This window comes from Biomphalaria glabrata, chromosome 1 (assembly GCF_947242115.1).
Source record: "Biomphalaria glabrata chromosome 1, xgBioGlab47.1, whole genome shotgun sequence".
Lineage (NCBI taxonomy): Eukaryota > Metazoa > Mollusca > Gastropoda > Planorbidae > Biomphalaria > Biomphalaria glabrata.
The window spans coordinates 35724425-35749551 of record NC_074711.1 but is presented as its reverse complement, the minus strand read 5'-3'; the positions used below and the strand labels follow the sequence as shown (position 1 = coordinate 35749551).

The window sequence follows — 25127 nt, the reverse complement described above, 5'->3', positions numbered from 1 at the left end:
ATCAAAGAGACTAATGTCAAGGGGGCGGGGGAGAGTGGGGTAAATATATCGGACAACAGATGCAAGTACTGACCACTTTGTCAAAATAAAACACTGAAATTCATCATGACACGAGTGAGAACTAGTGAGTATTTCAGCATGCAAGCCGGCAAGAATGACCTTAATGACCTTCAGTAAACATGACATTAAAACGTAAAAAAGATACACTTGGTTTTGGTTTTAACGGCAAAGGTTTCAATGTACTCAACGTTTTGACTAATTTTGTTTGTGGAGCCCTAACTATCCGGCTTCCATTTCTTTGTTCCCTGTGAGCACCTGGTCTTTTAAAGCAATCTACTAGACCTGTCTCAGGTCTGGGAAACCAAAAATTCTCGACCTGTATGGCGACATTTATGCGCCACGCAAGACAGCAGGGTTTCTGTCCAGGGCTTTTGCAAGAGAGGATTTGAGCCTCCCAAGCCCTCACTCAAATGGTGTTTGATGCTGCTGCTGCTGACTAGACCTGCCTCTGTGGACTGACTACTTTGTGCACTAGTTCTCTTCAGCAACCATCTCTTCACTAAATATACGAGACATCGCCGACAAGTTACACGAGTCTACAGCTTTGTCGGAAATCTAACTTGGCGACTTGGCCCAGATTTAGCAGTTTGAGTTGGGGGGGGGGGTAACCTAAATAGAAGTAGGCTATCTTCTACTAACAATGTGGTACTATTATCTTTCTTTCTTTTTCCTTCTTATTTCTTTTACAGATTTTATTTCTCTCTTTGTTTCTTTTTCTTTCACTACATCTCTCTCTCTCTCCTAGTTTCTTGAAACATTCTAATTTGTTTGACTTTTCTACAAGCAGCGAAAAGGGAGGTAATTGTAGGCGTGGGAAAATCATCAAATATGCATTGGTGGAGAAAAAAAAATATGGATGTGGCTTTGACGAATAGAAAACTGGGAAGAACGATGAGGTGGCAGCCGATGCTAGGCAGAAAGAAGTCGGATGTCCAGGTTTAGTCATGGCTAAGCCTGAGCAAGGTTGCGCATAGGTAGGCTCTGTAGATAGTGAAAGAAGCCTCGCACTAAGTCAACTGCAGAGTCAGGAAGGTGGATAGTCGATCCTGGATAGGCCAGCATTAGACAAGATCATCATTCCCAAGTGCTAATTGGTACAATCTACCCCATGGGTTAAAAAAACAAAACAAAACAAATCAACAAATTGTACAATTAACATGACACCTCAGTTTTATCTCGGTCTTTTCAAAACATTGCCAAACAAAAAATAATTGTACTTTTTCTGATAACGTAGTGAGATATAAGTCAGTGTATAATAGGAAAGCCATTTTTAACGCTTGCTTTTTTTTTTTTAATACACGTTTTTGAAAGTTATGTTTTGAAATGCTCAGTGCAGATGGGAAAAAACTAAAAACCAATTTGATTTATTAGAATCATTCGCTATTTCAATCCAATCATTTGTCAAAAAATGCAATAGCAATTAAACATAGAGGAATCGTACAGCAGACAGGATGACCTTGGGGATATACTCTGTAGATTTTGAAATTTATTTACACTGACTGAAAATTTTGTAGGTACTATGTGTGTATTTCAACACCACTAATCGAAACAGCATACTTTATAAAGTTGCGTATTACAAAAAAGGTTTCCAGTCAATGAATAAAAAGTCTTTATTGAATATATATATAAATCTAAGATAACATAATTTGCGTTGAGTAAGAAACAATCAGATAACTAATTCTACAGTCAGACAACAAAGTCTTCAACCAAATAACAAATTCTACAGTCAGATAACAAAGTCTTCAATCAAATAACAAATTCTACAGCCAGAAAATAAAATCTTCAATCAAATAACAAATTCTACAGCTCAACATCAGTAGGATACAAGGTTAAAAAGCCTCAATATTGTAAATTCAACAATTTTTTAAAATGTTACAAACTTGAAACTTAAAGAGTGCACTAGAGTTCCTACCCCCACCCGTACACACACACATACACACCACACTTTTCCACATTTTTCTTTATGATAGTAAAACTGTTTCATCTTCTTCCCCCCCCCTTTTTTTTTCTTTTTTTTTTCTCTCCTTCCTTCCCCCGTCACAGTCGACAGCTGATAACTTCACCAGCCCTTGGAGTTACAAAAACATAGTCTACTGTGGTTGAGGGTGGTGTCGGTGGTGAGGGGCAGCGGGGGAGGAGGACCTCGATGAACCTTCGGCTAATTCACCAAACATCTTGAATGGTTATGACCTTCACATTGCCATCAATGTGTACGTTTGAGCAGCGAGTGAGTTTCATCAGTATTTAGCTTCATGTTCAGGTTGTTCCTGACGCATTCAATAAAAATAAAAAAAAATTCACCTTTTTTTTTTTTTGGGGTGGGGGGGGGGTTGGGCTGGAGGAAAAGATTTTGATGATGAGAGTGAGTACTGCAGATATAAAGTTGATGATGAGAGTGAGTACTGCAGATATAAAGAACGGGCACAAAGTCTACAACCTTGAAAATATGAGTCGTCACGTTTGTCTTTTCAATATCTAGCCAATGTTCCTTCTTTATTGCTTTGTACACCCTTAAATCTTTCTTTCTTTAACATTGATCTTGAAATCCTTTAGAAATATTTTTTTTTATTTATTTTTTAGTGTTATTTTTATGTTGCATTTTATTGTATATCAAAATTCAAAACAGAAAATGTTTTAATCGCCTGTATTTGTGAAGCGCCAGAATCACTTGAAATATTTTCTTCTGAGAATGTAATCTTTGTTTTAGCGAGTTGTATATTGCAAGAGATGTTCTTTGATTTACTATCTACATCTACTAATGATACATTAATATGTTTTTCTTAATGTTTCCCCCAATTTAATTTGCATTTCGTGTAGGATGGTGCAAAGTGCGAATCACGGACCAAATACATACACATACAAATGGAGCAGTCCTTGGCTACGAGCGTGGTCATGTCAGCAGTAATCATAATAATTATAATTCTGACATGATAATGGCATCTGACATTTGTCATATAGTTTTTTTCATGCTGTTGTTTTCTGTAGAATACTGCAGGCAATCTCGTTATAACGAACTTAGCAGCTACGATTTACTTTTGATTCAAACATTTCATATTTTAAAAATAAAGCGAAATAATACAAAACGAAGCTGGACTTATAAAACCTCAATGAAGGCGGGCTTGACCTGTTTAGGGCCCCTGCATTTTGACATTCGACATCATGACATAAGATAATGGCGTAATGTTTAATGTAAAAACAAATTTCGGACACTCATTTGGGGGACCCTCAAGTTTGGGCCCGGGAGTATTTTCAAATTTGGACAATTCTCCCCCCCCCCACCTCCCTAGCTACGCCACTGGTTCTTGGTTCCATTCATACACACACACATGATAGCTGAGTTTGGAGTGGAGATTTCCTTTAGCTTCCGCTCTACAGAAAGTATTCCTGACATGATAGCTGAGTTTGGAGTGGAGATTTCCTTTAGCTTCCGCTCTACAGAAAGTATTCCTGACATGATAGCTGAGTTTGGAGTGGAGATTTCCTTTAGCTTCCGCTCTACAGAAAGTATTCCTGACATGATAGCTGAGTTTGGAGTGGAGATTTCCTTTAGCTTCCGCTCTACAGAAAGTATTCCTGACATGATAGCTGAGTTTGGAGTGGAGATTTCCTTTAGCTTCCGCTCTACAGAAAGTATTCCTGACATGATAGCTGAGTTTGGAGTGGAGATTTCCTTTAGCTTCCGCTCTACAGAAAGTATTCCTGACATGATAGCTGAGTTTGGAGTGGAGATTTCCTTTAGCTTCCACTCTACAGAAAGTATTCCTGACATGATAGCTGAGTTTGGAGTGGAGATTTCCTTTAGCTTCCACTCTACAGAAAGTATTGCTGACATGATAGCTGAGTTTGGAGTGGAGATTTCCTTTAGCTTCCACTCTACAGAAAGTATTCCTGACATGATAGCTGAGTTTGGAGTGGAGATTTCCTTTAGCTTCCACTCTACAGAAAGTATTGCCTTGTCCAGAGAGAGTCACGTGATATCACATCTTGTGCCAAGTGAAACAGATCTAGTTGCTCAGTGTCTACAATAGACAAACATATTTTAAAATATTGACGACTTCATCACAGTTATATTTAGGTTTATATTTCTTTTCGTGGAACAAATATTAAATGTCATTATTAAGAAAGGGATAGTGACAGAAGGACCTACCATATCACACACTTACACCCAAACATACATCGACACATGGTGACGTGTGGCGTCAGTAACAACACGAGGCTTAGTCATCAGGTACGACAGTAAAGTCATTATAGACCGGCTAGAAATTGTCTTTGGTTGGGGACAAGTCAGTGGGTCAACGGGGAGATAGGTTAAGGGTTCAAACCAGGTATTGTCCACAAATGGTGTTCGGAAGATATTTTGTAGAAGTATCTGAATATAGCCACTTAAGAGATTGATCAACCAGTGCAATGTACGGTGGCTATTTTGACTGACCATCTCGCAGTAAACGCATGGCTTAAAGCAATCCAATTATCCAATCCATGTAAACGGCTAACTATTAAATTGTAATGAGTATAATGACATTGGGAATGCACACTAGAAGTTGTATACATCTCTCCATCACCTGAATCACACGATACATAGGCCGGAAAGTCTTCGCTCTAGTTTAACCCATTTTATTTCTTATTGCCTGAAGGCATAATTTGTTTTTCAACTGACAATGTTTTTCTTTTTGTTTGATATTCAACATTTTTGTGTTTGCAGCTGGTTGCCCCCCTTCCTCCTCACTCCCAAATGTAAGTATAACAGTAGCTCGACTCAGACTGTATTGACTTTTCTCAGCATGCTCCACTATCTGGAACACGTGATGTGAAAGGTGCATATGAAACAAACTATTTGTCAACTGTTACTTTAACTCAACAATTTCTAAGTGTTCAACACATAACTAATAACACACAAGTGGGTACCGACATCGAATCCAGAGAAAACTCTAGCCAGGTGTGACAGTGTAAATATGTTTCTTTACTTACTGAGACGCTAAACCCCCTTCTTACAACAAATCAAACACAGATTATGTAGTATTTTTTTTTAAATAAATGTCTCCATTCACACCAAGTGTGTGTTGTCCTTACGGTAGAAGTGATTCATACTAGAGTGAAGATTTCAAGCCATTTCATTCACACGTTTCATGTACAAATAGTAACTTTCAATTTCTTTCATTGATACAAGCTCTTTTAAAATGAAATGCTAAAAACAATATTTCTCTCTGTATGGGTGTGTATGCACTGTTTTCATGTGAGTTTGACTCTATGCCAAAAAAAAAATGATAATAAAGCAGTTTACAATTTGAACTAATTTTATTTGATGCACAAAGAGAAAAAACATATTTCTTTCCTAAAGTTGTATTTCCTAACTGTTCTCCAGTGTCATTAGATCAGAAAGATGTCATGCTAATGTAATTGTAATGTTGTATTTTGTCTGGATAATGTTAGCATTGAATTAAAAAATGTTGTTCTTTAACTAATTTAATTCATTTGTTAACCTATTTGAGTGCAATCATTTTTCTAGAATGTCTAAAAGAGAGAGAGCAAGAGAGAGAGTAAGAGAAAGAGGGAGAGAGTGTGTATAAGAGAAAGAGAGAGGTCAACGTTGTCCACTTTGGAGGAAGAAGCTCCTCTCTCTTTCCAACTTACAGCACTAACCATTGAAGCCGCTAAGAATGTTCACGGATTGAGTTTCCCGCTAAGTCTTTCAATTTACTCCTTGACTTACATAAACAGACGTTTTGACACTTGGCGGGAACGTCATGTGACCTCGGGAGACGTTTTGTGAATAGTGGAGAAGGTGCGGGGATTTTTTTTCTGAATATTTTTTTTTTTTCTGGAACTGAACTTTCAAAGCACTTTTGGTTTTTTGCATTCTCTATGAATGAAGGTTTAGTTCCAACAGAGATCTACATCTCGACTTCTTTGCTTCTAGAAGTGGAGCTAGCTCTGGGGTCATGACATCCTCGACAATTGTAATAATTGTTTTGTTTTTTTTGTAAAAAAAAGACGAAGTATTTTATAAAAATATTTTTTTTTAATCAGTTTTCGGTGAATTAAAAAATGTGCTTCAGTTTTACAAATGAAATGAGATTTATTTTTTTATTTTTTTTTTATTAGTTTTTATTGCCTACTTAGGCATTTCTGAAAACGTACAGTATCTCTCTTCCTGTAGATACTTTTATATTGCCAGTTTGTCTTCTGTGTTTATATATTTCAAGTTTGTAGAGTAACAGTGTCAAAATGTGACAATAATCTCAAGTGATCCAACCAAACGATATATTTACATTTCACATAGATCCTCTCGTGTCAAACTGGGTTGATCATTTGATCCTCCACTAATCCCACCTTCCCGTACCCTTCCCGTCTCTGCCCACCCCTCGTTACAGAAGGAGCAGGCATTTGTATGGGCCTAGCACCTAGAGTGAGCAGAAAAACTCGAAAATATACAAGCTTTTAGACGCGTCACCTGATAGGCGCGAGCAGTCGGGCTCAAGCCTCGTGTGTCTTGACTGAGTAAACCAATTAACTCTTGAAGAGCCAAGTGTCTTGATTTTTTTTTCTGTTAGTTTCTTGAAGCTGTAACATTTTAACTTGTGCCAGTTCCGTAACGTTTTAATACGTTTCCCATCAGCCACTGCACGAGACTGTCAGTGCTACATAGAACTCTACGAGAACTCGAGCACAAATAAAAAAGCATTGCAGAGTTGAGCTTAGAGACAAAAATAAAATAGCATTGCAGAGTTGAGCTTAGATACAAAAATAAAATAGCATTGCAGAGTTGAGCTTAGATACAAAAATAAAAAAGCATTGCAGAGTTGAGCTTAGATACAAAAATAAAAAAGCATTGCAGAGTTGAGCTTAGATACAAAAATAAAAAAGCATTGCAGAGTTGAGCTTAGATACAAAAATAAAATAGCATTGCAGAGTTGAGCTTAGATACAAAAATAAAATAGCATTGCAGAGTTGAGCTTAGATACAAAAATAAAAAAGCATTGCAGAGTTGAGCTTAGATACAAAAATAAAATAGCATTGCAGAGTTGAGCTTAGATACAAAAAGCATTGCAGAGTTGAGCTTAGAGACAAAAATAAAAAAGCATTGCAGAGTTGAGCTTAGATACAAAAATAATAATAATAAAATACCGAAATTTGGTTCATTGTAAAAACAAAATTAAAATATATAATCATGCATTGTGCTATAAAGCTGTTTATTATAACTAACATTTTGATAATAAATGTTTCATTTATTGAATTAAAAGACGTCAATCCATATTCATAACATTCATTAGCATCAGAAAGACACTTCTTGAAATAGAGTCAATAGAGCTAGATCTAGATGCCACATTAAAGCAAAATTGAAACTCTTAGAAGAGCCAGACAAGACACAGGGCGCCCCCTGTTGGGAAATATTTCTGAGATATGTTGCAACATCAAATGATATCAACACATTGTCTTCGAGCTGTTAGTATTGGGTCTCCGAGTCTAGTTTTAACCATGTTATCGTTACTCTAGAGAGTCACTTGTCCAAGAAATAGTTTTATAGGATCTATTAACCGAAGTAAGAGAGTCACTTGTCCAAGAAATAGTTTTATAGGATCTATTAACCGAAGTAAGAGAGTCACTTGTCCAAGAAATAGTTTTATAGGATCTATTAACCGAAGTAAGAAAGTCACTTGTCCAAGAAATAGTTTTATAGGATCTATTAACCGAAGTAAGAGAGTCACTTGTCAAAGAGTTTCCTGAAAGTTTCGGAGAGACGTCAATACGTTTGTTACAAGTTAGACATGTGTCTCTGATATTCAGATGTGTGTCAAGTTAGACATGTGTCTCTGATATTCTGATGTGTGTCAAGTTAGACATGTGTCTGATATTCAGATGTGTGTTAAGTTAGACATGTGTCTGATATTCAGATGTGTGTCAAGTTAGACATGTGTCTGATATTCAGATGTGTGTCAAGTTAGACATGTGTCTCTGATATTCAGATGTGTGTCAAGTTAGACATGTGTCTGATATTCAGATGTGTGTCAAGTTAGACATGTGTCTGATATTCAGATGTGTGTCACGGGGGTGGGAGGCTGTTTGTTGAAGTGGAAGAGTTCGTAATTTGTCGGTGATGAAGGAAAAAGGTGAGAATTTGAAGCATCTCTTAGCTTCTCGTGAGCACACATGTTGGGTGAGCTGTTGGAGGCACAGCAGGTTCTGCTGATAGACTTTAGAAGTGAGCGAGAGAAAGAGAGAGAGAGGGCGAGAGAGAGAGAGAGTACTTGGAGAAGGGGGAGAGGTGACTGTCCAGGGGCTAAGCTTTCTTTCGTTCATTTCTGTAACGTATGCTGCAGTAGGAGTGCGCTCTTCATCGGCATATCTCTCGGTCTCTCTCTCTCTCTCTCTTTTATTAAATAGTTTGCACCGAAGGGAATTAGGTAGAGATGAGAAGATAGAGTTTAATAGGAAGCACAGATGGTGTTGTTTTTTTGTCTCTAAGAGCAACGAGATTTGTGTAGCTTCCGTCAGAAGTATAAGAGGGAGATAGCGAGGGTGCTGTATTGCAACTTAGCCCAGATGGTCAGAATATTAGAAGTAAACCTTGAACTATATAGTATGTATAAAACACTCGTCCTGCGTGTACTGCCTTCTCGTTGTTTCGCCCGTGTACACAGTTCTTAGCCGTAACAAAATAAAACAGACGTTGCAGGAAAAAAAAAAAGAAGGAACGCTCGCCATTTCAAGAAGTAGGTCGCTATCCCATCATCCTGTCTAATCACGTGACCGGTGGTGACGTCATTATGAAAATAAATAAAATGACTTGTAGCATGGCAGGAGAAATATCTAATTAAGAAACTAGATTTGGGGAAATGGAAAGTTGCACACATGTCTTGGATAAAATAATGTTGTATTTGTATAGGGTTAGGGTTAATATTGTATTTGTATAGGGTTAGGGTTAATATTGTATTTGTATAGGGTTAGGGTTAATATTGTATTTGTATAGGGTTAGGGTTAATATTGTGTTTGTATAGGGTTAGGGTTAATATTGTATTTGTATAGGGTTAGGGTTAATATTGTATTTGTATAGGGTTAGGGTTAATATTGTATTTGTATAGGGTTAGGGTTAATATTGTATTTGTATAGGGTTAGGGTTAATATTGTATTTGTATAGGGTTAGGGTTAATATTGTGTTGGTGTACTCTAAACGTTTTAAGACTGTGCTACTTTAATTCGTTATCTCGCAAACATATATATTTATGGCTCTGTTTTACATGTTTCGGATACTCTTTCAGAATGGACAATTATTAGTCTTCATTCTAGCACAAACTTCTCGTAGGACCTAGGTGCGGGGGGGGGATTCGAACCCAGGACTATCGAAGAGACAGATTAGTAGTGCGCATACAAATCGACCAGGTGGCCATAATATAGCGTTTTTTTCAATTATATGGATTAGTGAGTGTATACTTATTTTTAAAATATAGGTAAAGGTGGCTTCGAGCCGTTGACTTGTGTATTGCTTGAAAGCTCAACAAGCGGTTCACTAGTGTTAGGTGTACCTCACTGTTGGTGGTGGTGACACATGAAAGGAATCTATGGCGTAATATTTGTATATTTTGTGAACGATCTTTTGTTTTACCTGCTTTATATATTAGAAACACAGGAGATATTGATTGATTCACACCTAGCTACCTAGATCTATGTGTTGATGTTAAGATATTTATTGATTCATATGTGTTTCAATACGATATTGTATTTCTTCATTCATTGTTACCTTTCTCTCCGTCTCTCCTCTTTCTCCCTCTCCTCTCTCTCTCTCTTCGCCTTATGAAGAACGAACTTGATACGGGGAAGTGTTACAAAGAAATCATCTCAGCTAGATGCTCTCCTACCTACTGGTCAATCCAAAGCGCTATCAACGTGGCCAGTTTCATCCCTAAATGTCCAGGTATGCATGCCTTACTTAACTCATACATGAAATGAAGGCAGTACAACAAAAGAACTAGGTTATGTTTTTTTTTATTTATAGTAAATGAAATATTATTAGATACCCACGTAGCATCTGTTTCTTTGTTTTGGCCAAATGTTGCTGTTGTTATAACCTCTATATGGTATTACTTGTCATATATGCCCACTGTCACATACACATTGTCACACATACCTTGTTTTACACACAGTCATGCGGGTTTTTCATGAGAATTGAAGCCAGTATACTAGTTGTTCTATATCATTCTAGAGTTATGTGTTACCTATGTGTATATCTGTGTGTTATCTTGGTATAGACAAGTCATGGATTTGTAGCACCAAACTGCTGGTAGACAACTAAACAGCTGTAGGTTTATTAGATCTAAACTAATACAACTTGAAATGACTTGAGTAACTTCTTTATGAACAAGACTAAATAGAACTTTTATTATAATATAGACAAAATCAAGTTGATATGAGATCAAATAAATGTACTAGACTTTAGTAATATTATTTTTTTAACAAAATCTAACTCACTACAATAACACAATCTTTCAGTCTCACGTTCTGGAGTCGTCTGTCCTAAGACCAAATGACGACAATGCCACCTATGTTTTATCTTTGTTTTTTTTTTCTAAATGTTATCCACCTGTTATTTTGGTATTATCTAGGTTTTACTTTGGTTTTAAATCTAGGTATTTGTTTAGTATTGACTTGGTATTAATTATGTACTATTTAGATTTTATTTAATTGCGTTGCGTTTAATTGCAATGATTACGAGTAATTAAAAGCTTGTTTTTATGATTATTAGCCTTATTATCTTATCTTATTATCTTAAGCTTAATGACGTATTTTATTTCGCTGCTTACTTGCGACGTTATGAAATACGAATTCAAACATTTTGGGAAATATAATCGCTGCATAAGTGTATACGTCATGGAAATATAATCGCTGCATAAGTGTATACGTCATGGAAATATAATCGCTGCATAAGTGTATACGTCATGGAAATATAATCGCTGCATAAGTGTATACGTTATTTCATGGGAACTCGGATGTTTTAATACGATTGGTGGGTTTCTTTTTATCACATCTGACGATTTCTTTATTGTCTCTTCATTTTGTGCGGTACCTCAGACCCAGTAGCTGTCTCTAGACACACATAACAGTGATAACACACATACACAGCTATCAACTCCTTGTTTTATGGACACTTTCAACACGTTTGAGTTGAACAAAAAAGAAGCTTATTTAGAACTCCGGGAGTGAGTCGTCAGGAAAGCTTTTAGTTCGTTGTGTCATGGCACGAGTCGATAATAACAAGCAGAACCAGACTTACAACAGCCCGCCTGGCCCCTGACTCTAGAGCTACTAAAGCTACAGCCACAAGAACCACACAAACCCCACTAAAAACCTTTCACTCGCGTAGTTTTAGTTAGAAAAGATACAGACGTTACTTTAAGATTTAATGCTAAACAAAACATACACACACACACACACTTAAGGCATACGGAAGACTGGAAGGGGATGATTTCTGCTGAAGATTAATCATGCGTAACTGACCCGGTGTTTAGCAGTAATGAGCTCAGCCCCTGGAACACAGTGTGTAGTCAGACTGACTGCGTGATATAATTGCGTGCATGCTTTGGTCATAATCATAAAGACCTATGACGTAACAACAGCAGCAGACGAGAAGATAAACAAGGTATGTGTTGGTGAAGGGGTAGAGTAGTTGGCAATTATAAAAAATAAGTCGAAGGGAATAGTAAAAAAAAAAATGACTAAATAGGGGTTAGGGTTAGGCGACAGAGTAGGAAAAACCAAGTTTTAACCTGCCAAGTTACTGCCAAGAGCAGAGCCAGCATTCGAGGTCTGAGAAGTGTGTCGCCACACAGGGGCATCAAGACTGAATACGGACACCTGACCGTCTAGTGACAATGGTCGGATCCTCTTAGGGCCCTCTCAATTCGTATTAATGGGGCCGATTCGCCAATAGCACAACCCTTCCAAAGTCTGTGTCTGCAATAGTATTTACTAACTATCAGTTATAAAAACCGAGTACTGATTATATCAGCAAAAAAGGGCAGCAAAGATTACGATTACTAAGAAAACTGTCCTCGTTTAATGTTAGCGAAAAGTCCTTGGCTATGTTTTATCACGCTCACATCTGCAATATTTTAAGTTTCAATATCACTGCCTGGTATGGCAATCTGAGCATTAAAAATAAAAATAAACTTTATAGAATCCTAAATGCTGCTGGCAAAATCATTGGCAAAAAACAAACCCCATTTGGGCAGTTGTTTGAGACAAACATCTCTAAAAAAGCTAACAAGATCCTCGAAATAAAGAATCACCCTTTGTGTCAGGATTTTGTGATTTTGCCATCACAAAAGAGATACAAGACACCGATAGCAAAGACAAACAGACACAAACACTCTTTTGTTCCCCTGGCAATCAAATCATTAAATAAGAACAATCTGGTATAAACTTTGTCACATGTAAATTATGAGTGAGTCTGGTGTGAATGTACACTTTGGTTTCTTATAGTTATAATGTTTTTTGTTTGGTGTAATGCACAAATTGTAAGACAAATTTCCTTACGGATAATAAAGATTATTATTATTATTATTATTATTATTATTATTATTATTATTATTATTATTATTACATGTAATAGGGAATAGTACTATTTAGTTGTCGTCCACAGTAATGGTCATCAAACGATATAATACACAAACATACACACACACACAACCGATAACACTTGTAATAATTGACGGTCGTTATGAAATTTGTCAGAATGTTTTACCCAAGGTAATGTGTCAGAAAGTTTTACCTAAGGTAATGTGTCAGAAAGTTTTACCCAAGGTAATGTGTCAGAAAGTTTTACCCAAGGTAATGTGTCAGAAAGTTTTACCCAAGGTAATGTGTCAGAAAGTTTTACCCAAGGTAATGTGTCAGAAAGTTTTACCCAAGGTAATGTGTCAGAAAGTTATACCCAAGGTAATGTGTCAGAATGTTTTACCCAAGGTAATGTGTCAGAACGTTTTACCCAAGGTAATGTGTCAGAAAGTTTTACCCAAGGTAATGTGTCAGAATGTTTTACCCCAGGTAATGTGTCAGAAAGTTTTACCCAAGGTAATGTGTCAGAATGTTTTACCCAAGGTAATGTGTCAGAAAGTTTTACCCAAGGTAATGTGTCAGAATGTTTTACCCAAGGTAATGTGTCAGAATGTTTTACCCAAGGCCTGGTCCATGATATATTTAAACTAGCATTAATGCGTGGCTTTGGACGTGGTGGCGTGCTGGGCTAGTTCTAACCTATACTACGGCCTCCCGCAATGATCTAAGGAACTTTCTTGCTAAGTTTCATAATGATGGGTCAAACAGAGTTGATCTCTAGTTGTAACATACATACATACATATAATAGAAATTCACGTAATATTTAGACAAATCGAGAGTTTTCTCAAGATGGTGTCGTATAGGCTACTAGACCGAGCAAGTTTCATAAATATTGGTCAAACATTGTTGATCTCTAAAGTAAGATACATACATACATACATACATACATACATACATACATACATACATACATACATACATACATACATACATACATACATACACCTTACCATCTACATTATATAATAGATGTGCACGGAACATTTAGACTACTCAACATTTCTCTCCAGATGGTGAGCAAGTAAAAAAATGACGTGAAATAAGACACACTAATGTCATGCGTCTGGGTGCACTAATTGACTTCAATGTGCACTAATTGACTCCAATGTGCACTAATTGACTCCAATGTGCACTAATTGACTCCAATGTGAATGCAAGGGTCGTCTCTGAACTATTTATTGTTACAACCATGAAAAATAAAATTGTGGTCGCTTTATGGGATTGTGTAATCACGAATTGTAATGAGCCTTTGTTGTAGTGATGGCTACTTCTTATCAAAGATTCTCTCCCTAGAAACATTCACAAAGAGAGAGAAAAAAAAAAAAGAGAGAGAGAGAATTTAAAAGACAGAAAGAGAGAGAGGGAGAGAATTTAAAAGACAGAAAGAGAGAGAGGGAGAGAATTTAAAAGACAGAAAGAGAGAGGCATTTGACTGAAGAAATATGGAGTTATTTTCATCATTTAGGACTTTAATAAAGAAGGTTGTTTTTTTTCCACATCTTGCAAAAAATAAAAAAAAGGGGGGGGGGGGTGCTTAAACATTTCGTCTCAATCAATATTTTTATTTTGAAAAAAAAAAAATTCAGATAGAATTTTTTAATTTCCACAACATCATGTAAAACCCCACCCCACCCCCACCTCCGATTTATAGCATCACACATTGACTGTAGTCCTCAAAGCGTTTTTTTATAGGCTAGCTAATATTAATTTCCAATGGGCTTATAATTCAATAAAGCAAAAAGTGTTTTTCTTTGTTCTAAATATGAAGATTGCTTTATAATGCTAGAGCAAACTAATCATTGCCTATCATTGTGTCCGTGAAATAGATCAATACTATTTGATACGGAATTACATTTGTTGGCATTTTTATTTTTACATGCCAGCTAAAAGCTTTAGTTTGAAAGTATCAAGATATTTTTGTGTGTGCTATGTTCCTAGTAGTTACAGATCTAAGTCTGTTGAACACTAGCAATCGTAGACACTACCTGAGCAATAGAAACATACACACATTTACGACATTGCACAAGTTAGAGTGTTACAGCTTCAACGGATCCTGGACACAATAAAATAAATATGTTTTTATACAAAATCAGCCATCATCCTTTTCAAGATTCCCCTTGTTGGTGGTGAGGATGGTAGTGATGGTGGTGGTAGTGATGGTGGTGGTAGTGGTGGTTTTTCATTGCTTACGTTGTAATTCAAGTACCTTCTTTATTGGACACATTTGAATATTGGCGATTTTGACACATGAAGGCAAATCCACATAAATATCAAGCTTTTTGATGTGTGCGGTGGACAGAAAGTATTGATAAGCAAAGTATTTTCATTAACCATATATTTATTGTTATGTACTTTTTAGATCTGATAGAATCATATTTAAATGTTTCTAACTTCTAACATAAAGTACTTAAATAATTCTTTAGTTGGCTACAGTGATCTACAGGCGTCTACAGGGCGTATGCGTTGTTCTTTATCTCGTCTAGTTATTAAAAAAAAATTCCCCGTCTTCCATTTTCATTCTCTTAGGTTTTTCTTTAGGTTTCATTATACCGCACCCACATTTCCTCATTCCACTTTTTCTTCTTTTTCTCTCTACCAGTATTTGATTGCTTAAAGAATGTCAATGGGATCTTAAAACTCAAAAAGTAAAGAAGGAGCAGATTACTGAGATTAACTTTTCATGTAAATATCCCTCTAGTAGATCTTGGACACAATAGAATAAATAAGGAATATATAGAAACTTAGCGTCGTCAGTAAAGATTTCACTTTTTGTAATACACTCTATAGGGTAAGCCTACGTTATAACTCAACTCACTATCTAGGGTACGCCTACGTTATAACTCAACTCACTATCTAGATCTAGATCGGAAATATTTAAATATAAAATAAGGTCTAGAGTCCTGGACTCTGGCATTCATTAAAAACTTAATTTGTTCCCTTTTTTTTTAAATTAGCTTTTTATTTCGTATATCTTTTTTTTTTAATCATAATATATTCACTTATAGACTTAATGTAGTTTTTTTTTTTTTTCTATCCTACTTTAGCTCGCTTCAAACTATCCCTATACATTGAGGAGAGAGAGAGAGTAGACAGAGGGGGCAGACAGAGAGGGCAGACCATCTCGTGCTACCGTCACGCTTCGATGAGTGGCAGACGAGGCCAAGCCCACTGCATTGTCCTCGCGAGTCTCGTCACCTGGAAGCCATGGCAACACGCACACGTCACTACCGGAAGTAAGGAGGGCGGGAGGAGGATTCTATATTTAAAAAAAAAAAAAAACTACGGATGCGATCGACTGATGCCTTGTCGGGAAGCAGACGTTTCAAGAGCCTGGAACTAGGTACATAAACTTTGCTTCCATACGTTCGGGGAGAGAGAGGGGGTGTGTGACCGAGGTTAATGTTGGACACTTATCTTTGGAAAAACCAGACCACTCCACGGCTACTTTTTTTTTCTGACGTAATGACCTAATTTTGTAGCTAGCCACGGACCACGGCAAACTTGATCTCGAGCTATTTGAAGAGTGTTGTATGTCATTATAGTGCCGTAAAACAAAGACGCTTGATATGCAGTGGCGTGTGATTCGCACGTGTAATAGTTTGTTAGAGATTTTAGGGTTCTAGTGACCTGGCGTGGCACAGAATGTATCGTCTGCATCTTTGATAGCCTCTTCCTTAACCCGACATCGGACCAGGGATTAGAAAATTAATCATATTAGTTATTCATCAACCAAACCTTAATTTTTTTTAATGGAATGTTTTTAGAATATTGAACATTAACATGTAAAACATACAATTGACTTATTGATATAATTTTACTCTAACTTACGATAAAGTGTATTACAAATTCAATACAAGAATCCGAAATCAACTCAGATTGGGTTAAAAGACCAAGCTTCTTGGGAATTAATCCGCGACCAAGCTTCTTGGGGATTAACTAAAAGAACCTATTCAAATGATGTTTCCACATTTCCCGCTTCATTTTCTAATGAAATTATGGGATACAATTTTTATGGCAATGTCTTCGATTCCGATAGTGCAGTGTTTCACATAAAATCGCAAACCAAGTTGCGACCTTCATATTTTTCCGCATCTCGAGCAGACACAGCCGTTTGTCCTGTGGCGGTCTATTTAAGTTTTCTTTCCGTCTTCTGCGCCTGCACTTTTCTTTGGGTCCTAAATGTGTGTCCCGCAGCCTTTGTGAGACTTCTCCGTCTCTTTCGGAGGCCATCTGCTACTAGCTACTTTCCTATATGTAAGTGAAGTCGAAATGGCGCCTGAGTTGACCTTTATAGCGCTTGGGAGGGGGACACCCTGTTACGCCGTCCTTCTTTAGGATTTCTAAATAAGATCGCTTTTGGCCTGCGGTCGTCTCCTATGCGGGATGTCCGACCAAGCGGAGCTGTCAAATAGTAATTAGTGCTTCCATAGAAGCCACAGCGGCCTCCATCACAGTGCACAAAAAATAAGTGTAAAAAATGTATATACTTGGTGGTCCCTGGTTTGAATCTCGGTGAAGACCGGGATTTTTAATTTCGTGATTTTAAGGGCACTCTTGAGTCCACCCAATTTGAATGGGTTCCTAGCATTAGTTGGTGAGAGTAAAGAGATTGGTCGTTGTACTGGGCACGTGGCAACCTCTGTAACTGTGGCCTATAAAATCATGTCGCAAGGTCTGAAATTAATACTTTACTTTAAATACTTATTAAAAAAAATTAACTTCTTTATTCTCTACACCGAGACACCAAAAAGCGAACTATTTCTAGGTTTTCCTCTATAAATAATAATTGATTTCAAACAAATTTAGTTCATGGGATTTACTTTCAAAGTATGAAACACGTGAGTTCTCGGTGCCTCCAACGGAATTCAACAATCTAGCTACAGAAGTCTGAGGAACAGAACTATCGAGTTCTTCTTCTGACCATCTTTTGACTCTATTGCAATCTGTGACTTGGAAAATATTGAACCTTACAGACGGACAGATCGTTGTCCAAACTTGATGGCTGAGGTAACAGGCTGAACGAGGTGAGAGAAATAGCGGGCTTTCAAACAGGAAACGCTCGAAAGAAGCGTAGTAGTACATGTAGTATCCATTTCAAACCTTGCAACCTGTAAGGCAGATGATGTCAAGGTCATCTGTTTCTATGACTGACAGTTCACGAGGATAACCAGTATAACGATCAATTGCCAGAAACAGGGCCGGTCCTACTGATTGCCGGGCCCTATGCGAAGCAGATTGCGCGAGGCCCATTCTGGGTTGTGATAAAGATAATATGTGAAAATTAAGATTTTGTATTAGAAAATAAATTTCGTATTTGCGTTTTATTCATACTTTACTAAGTACAAAATCACTGTCAAATTAACTTTACGAGCCATCTACAGTAGATAGTAAGTTTCCAACAAAAAGCCAATCAACATTCAAATCTGCCTTTTAGATTTACTATCGACTAGCAAAATATCGCTTTTTTAAGAGGTCGAGATAGATCTAGATCTATATTTGTATGCCAGTGACTATTAAAGTAAATTAAGTATTTGAACTTCTTTTTTGGGGGCTAAAATTCGCCTTATCATTAGATTTTTATGAAATGAAAGCTGCCAATGTTTTTGTTTTTTTAAATAGCGAGTAGGAATGACACCCCAAAATGACAATTTTGTCTGTTTTAAAGGAGATTTGCATCCGTTTTCAGAAGATTTTTTATAATTTCAGGAGATTTTCATGACTTTTCGTATATTTTGTAATTTCAGGAGAGTTGCAGGAACCTTTTAATAATAAGTTAAAATGGTTTAATTTAATAATTTACACCTGAATTCGCGCGGGGCCTATGAAAGTGCGGGTCCACTGCGGCCGCATAGGTTGCAGTGGCCTAAGACCGGCCCTGGTCAGATACCCATTAGAGTTGGGTGGACGTCCTAAAAAAAAAGATCCCGAAATTCAAAAATCCAGCCTTGACCGAGACACAAATCCGAGATCCCTCAGTCTGGAAGCTAAGCCATGCAGTCACCACTCATATAAATATGAGTACAATGTTATTGAATAATTTTAAATTGCATTGTCTATTTGTTCGAAACACCCCCACGAATACCACAGGGTTTACTTTTAGTTGTTGTTTTTTTTGGGTGAGGAACCGCATGAACTACCACGAGGTCACGCGGCTTATAGAAATTCTGTGGACTTTACTTTTGAAGTCTGCCGCTGAATCCTGGCATAATTGAATGTGTTTTGAAACCAGTGAAGGATAAGAACACGCACACACACAACAACATTCACACACACTCTCACATAGAAGCCACATTTTTTTTTATTCAAAATGTTCATTTTACCACTTTCTATTTCAGTGAACAGGCCATTTCGCTTTCTTATTGCCTCCCCTTTCAGAGCAGACGAGTACTTTTGATCCGGGTACCACCTGGACTAGTCCACCAAGTTTTTTTTCTCTTTATTTTTATTTCGCAAAGCTCCTTTCGTGTCACACAAAAATAACGCCAACTAGTGTGTGTGTGTGTGTGTGTGTGTGAATGTGTTTGAGTGTCCCTACCATAGACTGCTATAGGCTTCCTTTGCTGCTCCCCCCCCCCTCCCAGTATGTTATAGTAGGCTTGTTATTTTTGTATCAGTTTGATCTATTCATGGCTGAAGAATGCTGTGTTGTGTTTGTATGTTCTTTGAATTATCGCGTTTATATGTTCCCTGTGCTGTCGTGTTTGTGTGCTGTCGTGTTTGTGTGCTGTCGTGTTTCTAAGGTGTGATGTGTTTGTTTTATTGGTTTTCATATGTGTATGTTTTGTATGCTGTTTGGCTTTGTATGTTGTCATGTTTGAATTTTGTGTGTGTGCTGTCGTGTTTGTTTTATGTGATGTAATGTTTGTATGTTTTGTGTGTTGTCGTGTTTGTATGTTCTGTGCTGTCATGTTTGTACTTCCTGTGTATTGTTGTGTTTGTGTGTGTGCTGTTATGTTTGTATGTTTTGTGTGCTATCGTGTTTGTTTTATGGGCTTTCGTATTTGTATGTATTTTGTGTGTTGTCTTGTTTGTATGTTTTGTGTGTTGTCTTGTTTGCTTCTTTTGTATACTGTCTTGTTTGTATGTGTTGTGTACTGTCTTGTTTGTATGTTTTGTGAGCTGCCTTGTTTGTATGTGTTGTGAGCTGTCTTGTTTGTATGTGTTGTGAGCTGTTTTGTTTGTATGTGTTGTGAGCTGCCTTGTTTGTATGTGTTGTGGGCTGCCTTGTTTGTATGTGTTGTGAGCTGCCTTGTTTGTATGTTTTGTGAGCTGTCTTGTTTGTATGTTTTCTGTGCTGCTTTGTTTGTATGTTTTGTGAGCTGCCTTGTTTGTATGTTTTGTGAGCTGTCTTGTTTGCTTCTTTTGTATGCTGTCTTGTTTGTATGTGTTGTGAGCTGCCTTGTTTGTATGTGTTGTGAGCTGTTTTGTTTGTATGTTTTGTGAGCTGCCTTGTTTGTATGTTTTGTGAGCTGCCTTGTTTGTATGTTTTGTGAGCTGCCTTGTTTGTATGTGTTGTGAGCTGCCTTGTTTGTATGTTTTGTGAGCTGCCTTGTTTGTATGTTTGTGATGTGTTTCAATGCTGTGTACTTCTGTTTATGGATGTGCTAACGTTTCAAATACTATTGTACCGTAATTCACGTGTTTCATAAGCGCAGTTTTGATGTCGGTAAACGAGCATGATTCTCCGTGAAAGTTTTGTAAAGAGATTCCATTAATGGACCTCATTCACCAATGGTAAACAAACAACATTTAGTCACGTGATTATATTGATAAAACTAAGGAAAAAAAACTGTCACGTGATAGCCATTGTGTATTAAAAATTAGATCGTAATTTGTATAGAAGAGATAGAGAATCACGTGGCTAAATGTTGTTTGTTTACGATTGGTGAATGAGGTCCATATGTTTCTGCTTGTTTAGTGATTGATTTGATTGAATGATTGATTTCATTACTTACGTTGGCTATTTTATTGCTTAAGAAACGTCAAAGTTTGTGTTTAGGCTGACGAAGCCATTTAGAAACACTTAGACTGTGAAATTATTATATTATCATTATATTATCTAAAAAATTTCTGCCTCTTACTCTATCTCTTTGTTCTCTCTTTCTCTCTCTTTCTCTTGTATTCTTCCTCTTTGTCTCTTTTTCTCTCCATCTCTCCCTCGATCTTTTTCTTTCTTTCTCTCTCTCTTGAATCTCAGATCTCTCTCTCTCTCTCCTCAATATCTCTCGAATGTCGGTTCAATGATCGCGGATTCGAACCCTCCCTCTCCGCCATCCCCGCCGTCCTGCCTAAAGTTTGGACTAGAATGTAATAATCTTTAATTCTGGACTGAAGTAACGCCCGAAACATGTCAAACAGATGACGTAATTTACTCGAGCTAGACACGGAGTCAAACTTTGTTTTATTTAATTTAATTTATTTTTTTTTTTGTTTGTTTATCTTTCCTAGTTTGGTGGTATGTTTGTTGAGTTGTTAGCTGTTTTGTTGTTGTCTGTTTGTTGACCTTTGTTTGATTGGAAGCTGTCTCACAAAAATAATTGATGTATTAATGTAAGTGAACCTACCGACTGGTGCGACTATCAACTAAGAATTTTTAGGCAAGTCTCTATGGGAACAAAACATTTCAAAGTTAATAAACATTGACATAGTTGAGCATAATGTGTTCAGGTGTTTTATCGTCTTGGTCTTTGGACAAAGTTAATGTCTTTTTAACATAATTAATATGGTGATCAGAAGCAGTAACACATCCTCTACACTTTCTCTCTCTCTCTCACACAGACGCACACACACACAAGTACACAAAAACACAACTCGAATTTAAAAAAAAAAAGAACTAAATGACAGGAAATGTGTTAATATGGTTTTGAAAAAATATTTTTGTTCCATTCAAAGTTTATTACACATGCACATCCATTATTTAAACAAAGTAGGGCAGTACAATAAACACTATATTTAGACAGTTCTAGTAATGTTTCTACCCAGCTTTTGTGATGTTTCTACGAGCTATTGTGATGTTTCTACCATCTTTTGTGATGTTTCTACCAGCTATTGTCATGTTTCTACCAGCTTTTGTGATGTTTCTACCAGCTATTGTAATGTTTCTACCAGCTTTTGTGATGTTTCTATCAGCTATTGTAATGTTTCTACCAGCTATTGTGATGTTTCTACCAGCTTTTGTGATGTTTCTACCAGCTTTTGTGATGTTTCTACCAGCTATTGTAATGTTTCTACCAGCTTTTGTAATGTTTCTACCAGCTTTTGTGATGTTTCTACCAGCTATTGTGATGTTTCTACCAGCTATTGTAATGTTTCTACCAGCTTTTGTGATGTTTCTACCAGCTATTGTCATGTTTCTACCAGCTTTTGTGATGTTTCTACCAGCTATTGTAATGTTTCTACCAGCTTTTGTGATGTTTCTACCAGCTATTGTCATGTTTCTACCAGCTTTTGTGATGTTTCTACCAGCTATTGTCATGTTTCTACCATCTTTTGTGATGTTTCTACCAGCTATTGTAATGTTTCTACCAGCTTTTGTGATGTTTCTACCAGCTATTGTAATGTTTCTACCAGCTATTGTAATGTTTCTACCATCTTTTGTGATGTTTCTACCAGCTTTTGTGATGTTTCTACCAGCGATTGTCATGTTTCTACCAGCTTTTGTGATATTTCTTTCATACCTGTGACACAAACAATGTATACCATCTTCTGTTTCTTTTCCACTAGAAGGCTGGTGCAGTCATGACCACCAGAGCAGCCCTGGACTGACAAGTGGAGTAACATTGAAGAGATGGGGAGTGGGTGGTGGACATCACCAATCTGGTCAACTCCCTTTGCAGACTTCTAACTGAAAATAGTACTCACCAAATTTATTCATAACATTATTTATAAAATTATTTAATTATTAGTAGTTTGCATAGTTTCACATTGGTAACTTCAAGAGATCAGATAACGTAATCAAGGGGGAAAAGGTAGAGCTCTAGAAAGTTTTAGGACACATTTTTAGGGACCAAATTAGAAAGTGTCTTCAATTCAACGAGTTTTAAGAAGATTTTTGAAAAAAAAAGGGGGGGGGGGACAGAAAGAAAAAAAAAGTGTGGGGGGGGATAGTTGATAAAAAAAATATAAAAATGAAAAACAAAAAGCACCTCCCCATGCATCCAGTCAGAAGCGCCACCTAGGTCTCTAAGTAGCTATAAGTTAGGTTACATGCACAATTTTAGCACTTGAAAAGTTTATATTATTTACTGATTAGCATTAGCATTAGCATGAATAGTTATAATTGTGTTATGAATGATATTATGTACATAACATTTCTAATGATAATGACACCTGCAGACGACACACATTTTGTTGACATTGACTGTTGTTGTTGTCCACTGGTGTCCATTCTATTTCTGTTCCACCTACTAACAAACTTCATCTGTTCAGTGTCCATCTGTTTGTAGTTCGATGTTGTTTCTGTGTCCCTGTAATGACGTCATGCTTTGAGTCGTGCTCCCTGGGGGGTCCGGCGCGTGGGTTGGGGTGGATGCTGGGAGGGCGCCGTTCTTGTCTTTGGTTATCTAGCTGTATGATTGTAGAACAAATTCATAAAGCTAGGTTACCAAAGGCAAGACTGGAAGCCGTAAACATCGCCGGATGTCGCAGTCTGTTCCAGGACGATGGCGCCATCACTCTCTGTGTCCTTTGCTCGTGAGCATTATGACATCACAGCAGGAAATGACGTAAGTAGTGCACTTTTATTTCTTGTTACCATGACTACAATGTTAATTCTATTCTAAACATGTTAAAAAGAAACTATTTAAAATCTTAAATAAATAAACTCTATTGACTGTAGTGTACAGGTTAAATAAATGATACTATAAAAAAAAACTTTTGTGTTTGTTACCGATTTTTGACTATGTGTTAGTGTAAAAGTCTTGGGTTCTAATCCTTTAAGAATAATTCCAAACAGTTGATGTATATAGAAAGATATCACTAGAAAGAAAAATGGCAAACATTGGCAACACTATTTATAAAAATATATTTAAAAAAAAACAACACAGAAACATTGCCTTCCTATAATAGCTTGGTCAACGTGTGAAATACAAGTGTGTGCATCTCTTCAGGTGAAATACAAGTGTGTGCATCTCTTCAGGTGAAATACAAGTGTGTGCATCTCTTCAGGTGAAATACAAGTGTGTGCATCTCTTCTGAGAAATAAACAAAATATTTCAAAGTGAAAATGTTTTTATAGTCAGTGTAATACGTGTTGCCTACCTTCAACGTCGTCTACTCCAGTCACAAGTAGATCTACACTATCTATCAGCTGTCAAACGTCTGTGTTCGATGGCACTTTAGAATCAATGAGCTGTTTTCGCAGCTTCACAAATCATAACCTCCACAGTTTGTAATTGACGAAAGAATACAAATAAACCGCAAATGAAAAAAAAAATGCGTCGACGTCGTCTTTTGAATGAGTTGAATAGAAGCTTGCTGTTTTTCTAGGTAGTTCCGCATCCTCCTTTTGAGGTAAATAGCTGTTGTGTGTTTTTGTTGGTGCGTGTTTGAAGTGATACAGATCATGATCAAAATATTTGTGCACTACTGGAAGAATGGAACATAAAGAGGCTTGAGAGCCGCCATCTTTGTTCTTTGCTGTGAAAAAGTGGGATTGTCGTCTGACCCAAAATGCTATTTACTTGTTGTCCTGTAAAGAACACGCCAGCAATAGTTCAAACAAACAAATTTGAATATTTTTGGGTGACATGTTGGATTGTAATGTTCCACACCATCAGTCCTAAAAGCTTTACAAAGCAGCCTCACAAAAACTCTGTGTAACTGTGTGTGTGTGTGGGGGGGGGAGCGTACAGATAAGGTGCCTTCGCTCCGGCACTAAAACATGTTTTGAACTGTTTGTTTGTCTGTTTGTTTGTCTCCCAAGGTTTGAAACATTCAAGTGAACTTTTAAGGAACTTTTAAGCGTATTAAAATATGGTCTTTTCACATTGTCATACACTGTGATTTATACTTAACCATTTTATAATAAATTTATAACATTTAATAATAAAATATGCAACATATTTATTTCAAACAAAAATTATATTCAGGAATGTAGCATAAAGGAAATAAATAATGCCACTCTATAATATTATATCATAACAAATACTGATATAAATTGCTATAATACAACTAACGACAAAAAAGACACAATATTATTCTAAACTATAATGAGCAACGAGAATGGATACACATTCAATGATATAAAATCTAATCATATATTATTTATGTAACATTTAATAAAGTTTGCATACAATATAGACTTAAGCAAGAAATAAATGGCATGAATTATAATGTTATTACGGTTTGGTCCGTTGAAAGTTGTGATTAAATGCAAATACGGATAACGGACCTCATTGACCAATCGTAAACAAACAACATTTAGCCAAGTGATAATAGTGATAAAACAATGAAAATT

The 25127-nt window shown here is 36.8% G+C and overlaps 1 long non-coding RNA gene across 1 annotated transcript in view; it reads left to right on the top strand.

The window, feature by feature from the left end:
• Positions 1-24745, top strand: part of LOC106071398 (uncharacterized) — a 37995-nt gene extending 13250 nt beyond the window's left edge. Inside the window, exons 3-4 of the long non-coding RNA XR_008778759.1 lie at positions 15715-16010; positions 22394-24745. This is a non-coding gene — a long non-coding RNA (uncharacterized LOC106071398). The remainder of the gene's footprint in view (positions 1-15714; positions 16011-22393) is intronic.
• Positions 24746-25127: the final 382 nt, after the last annotated feature.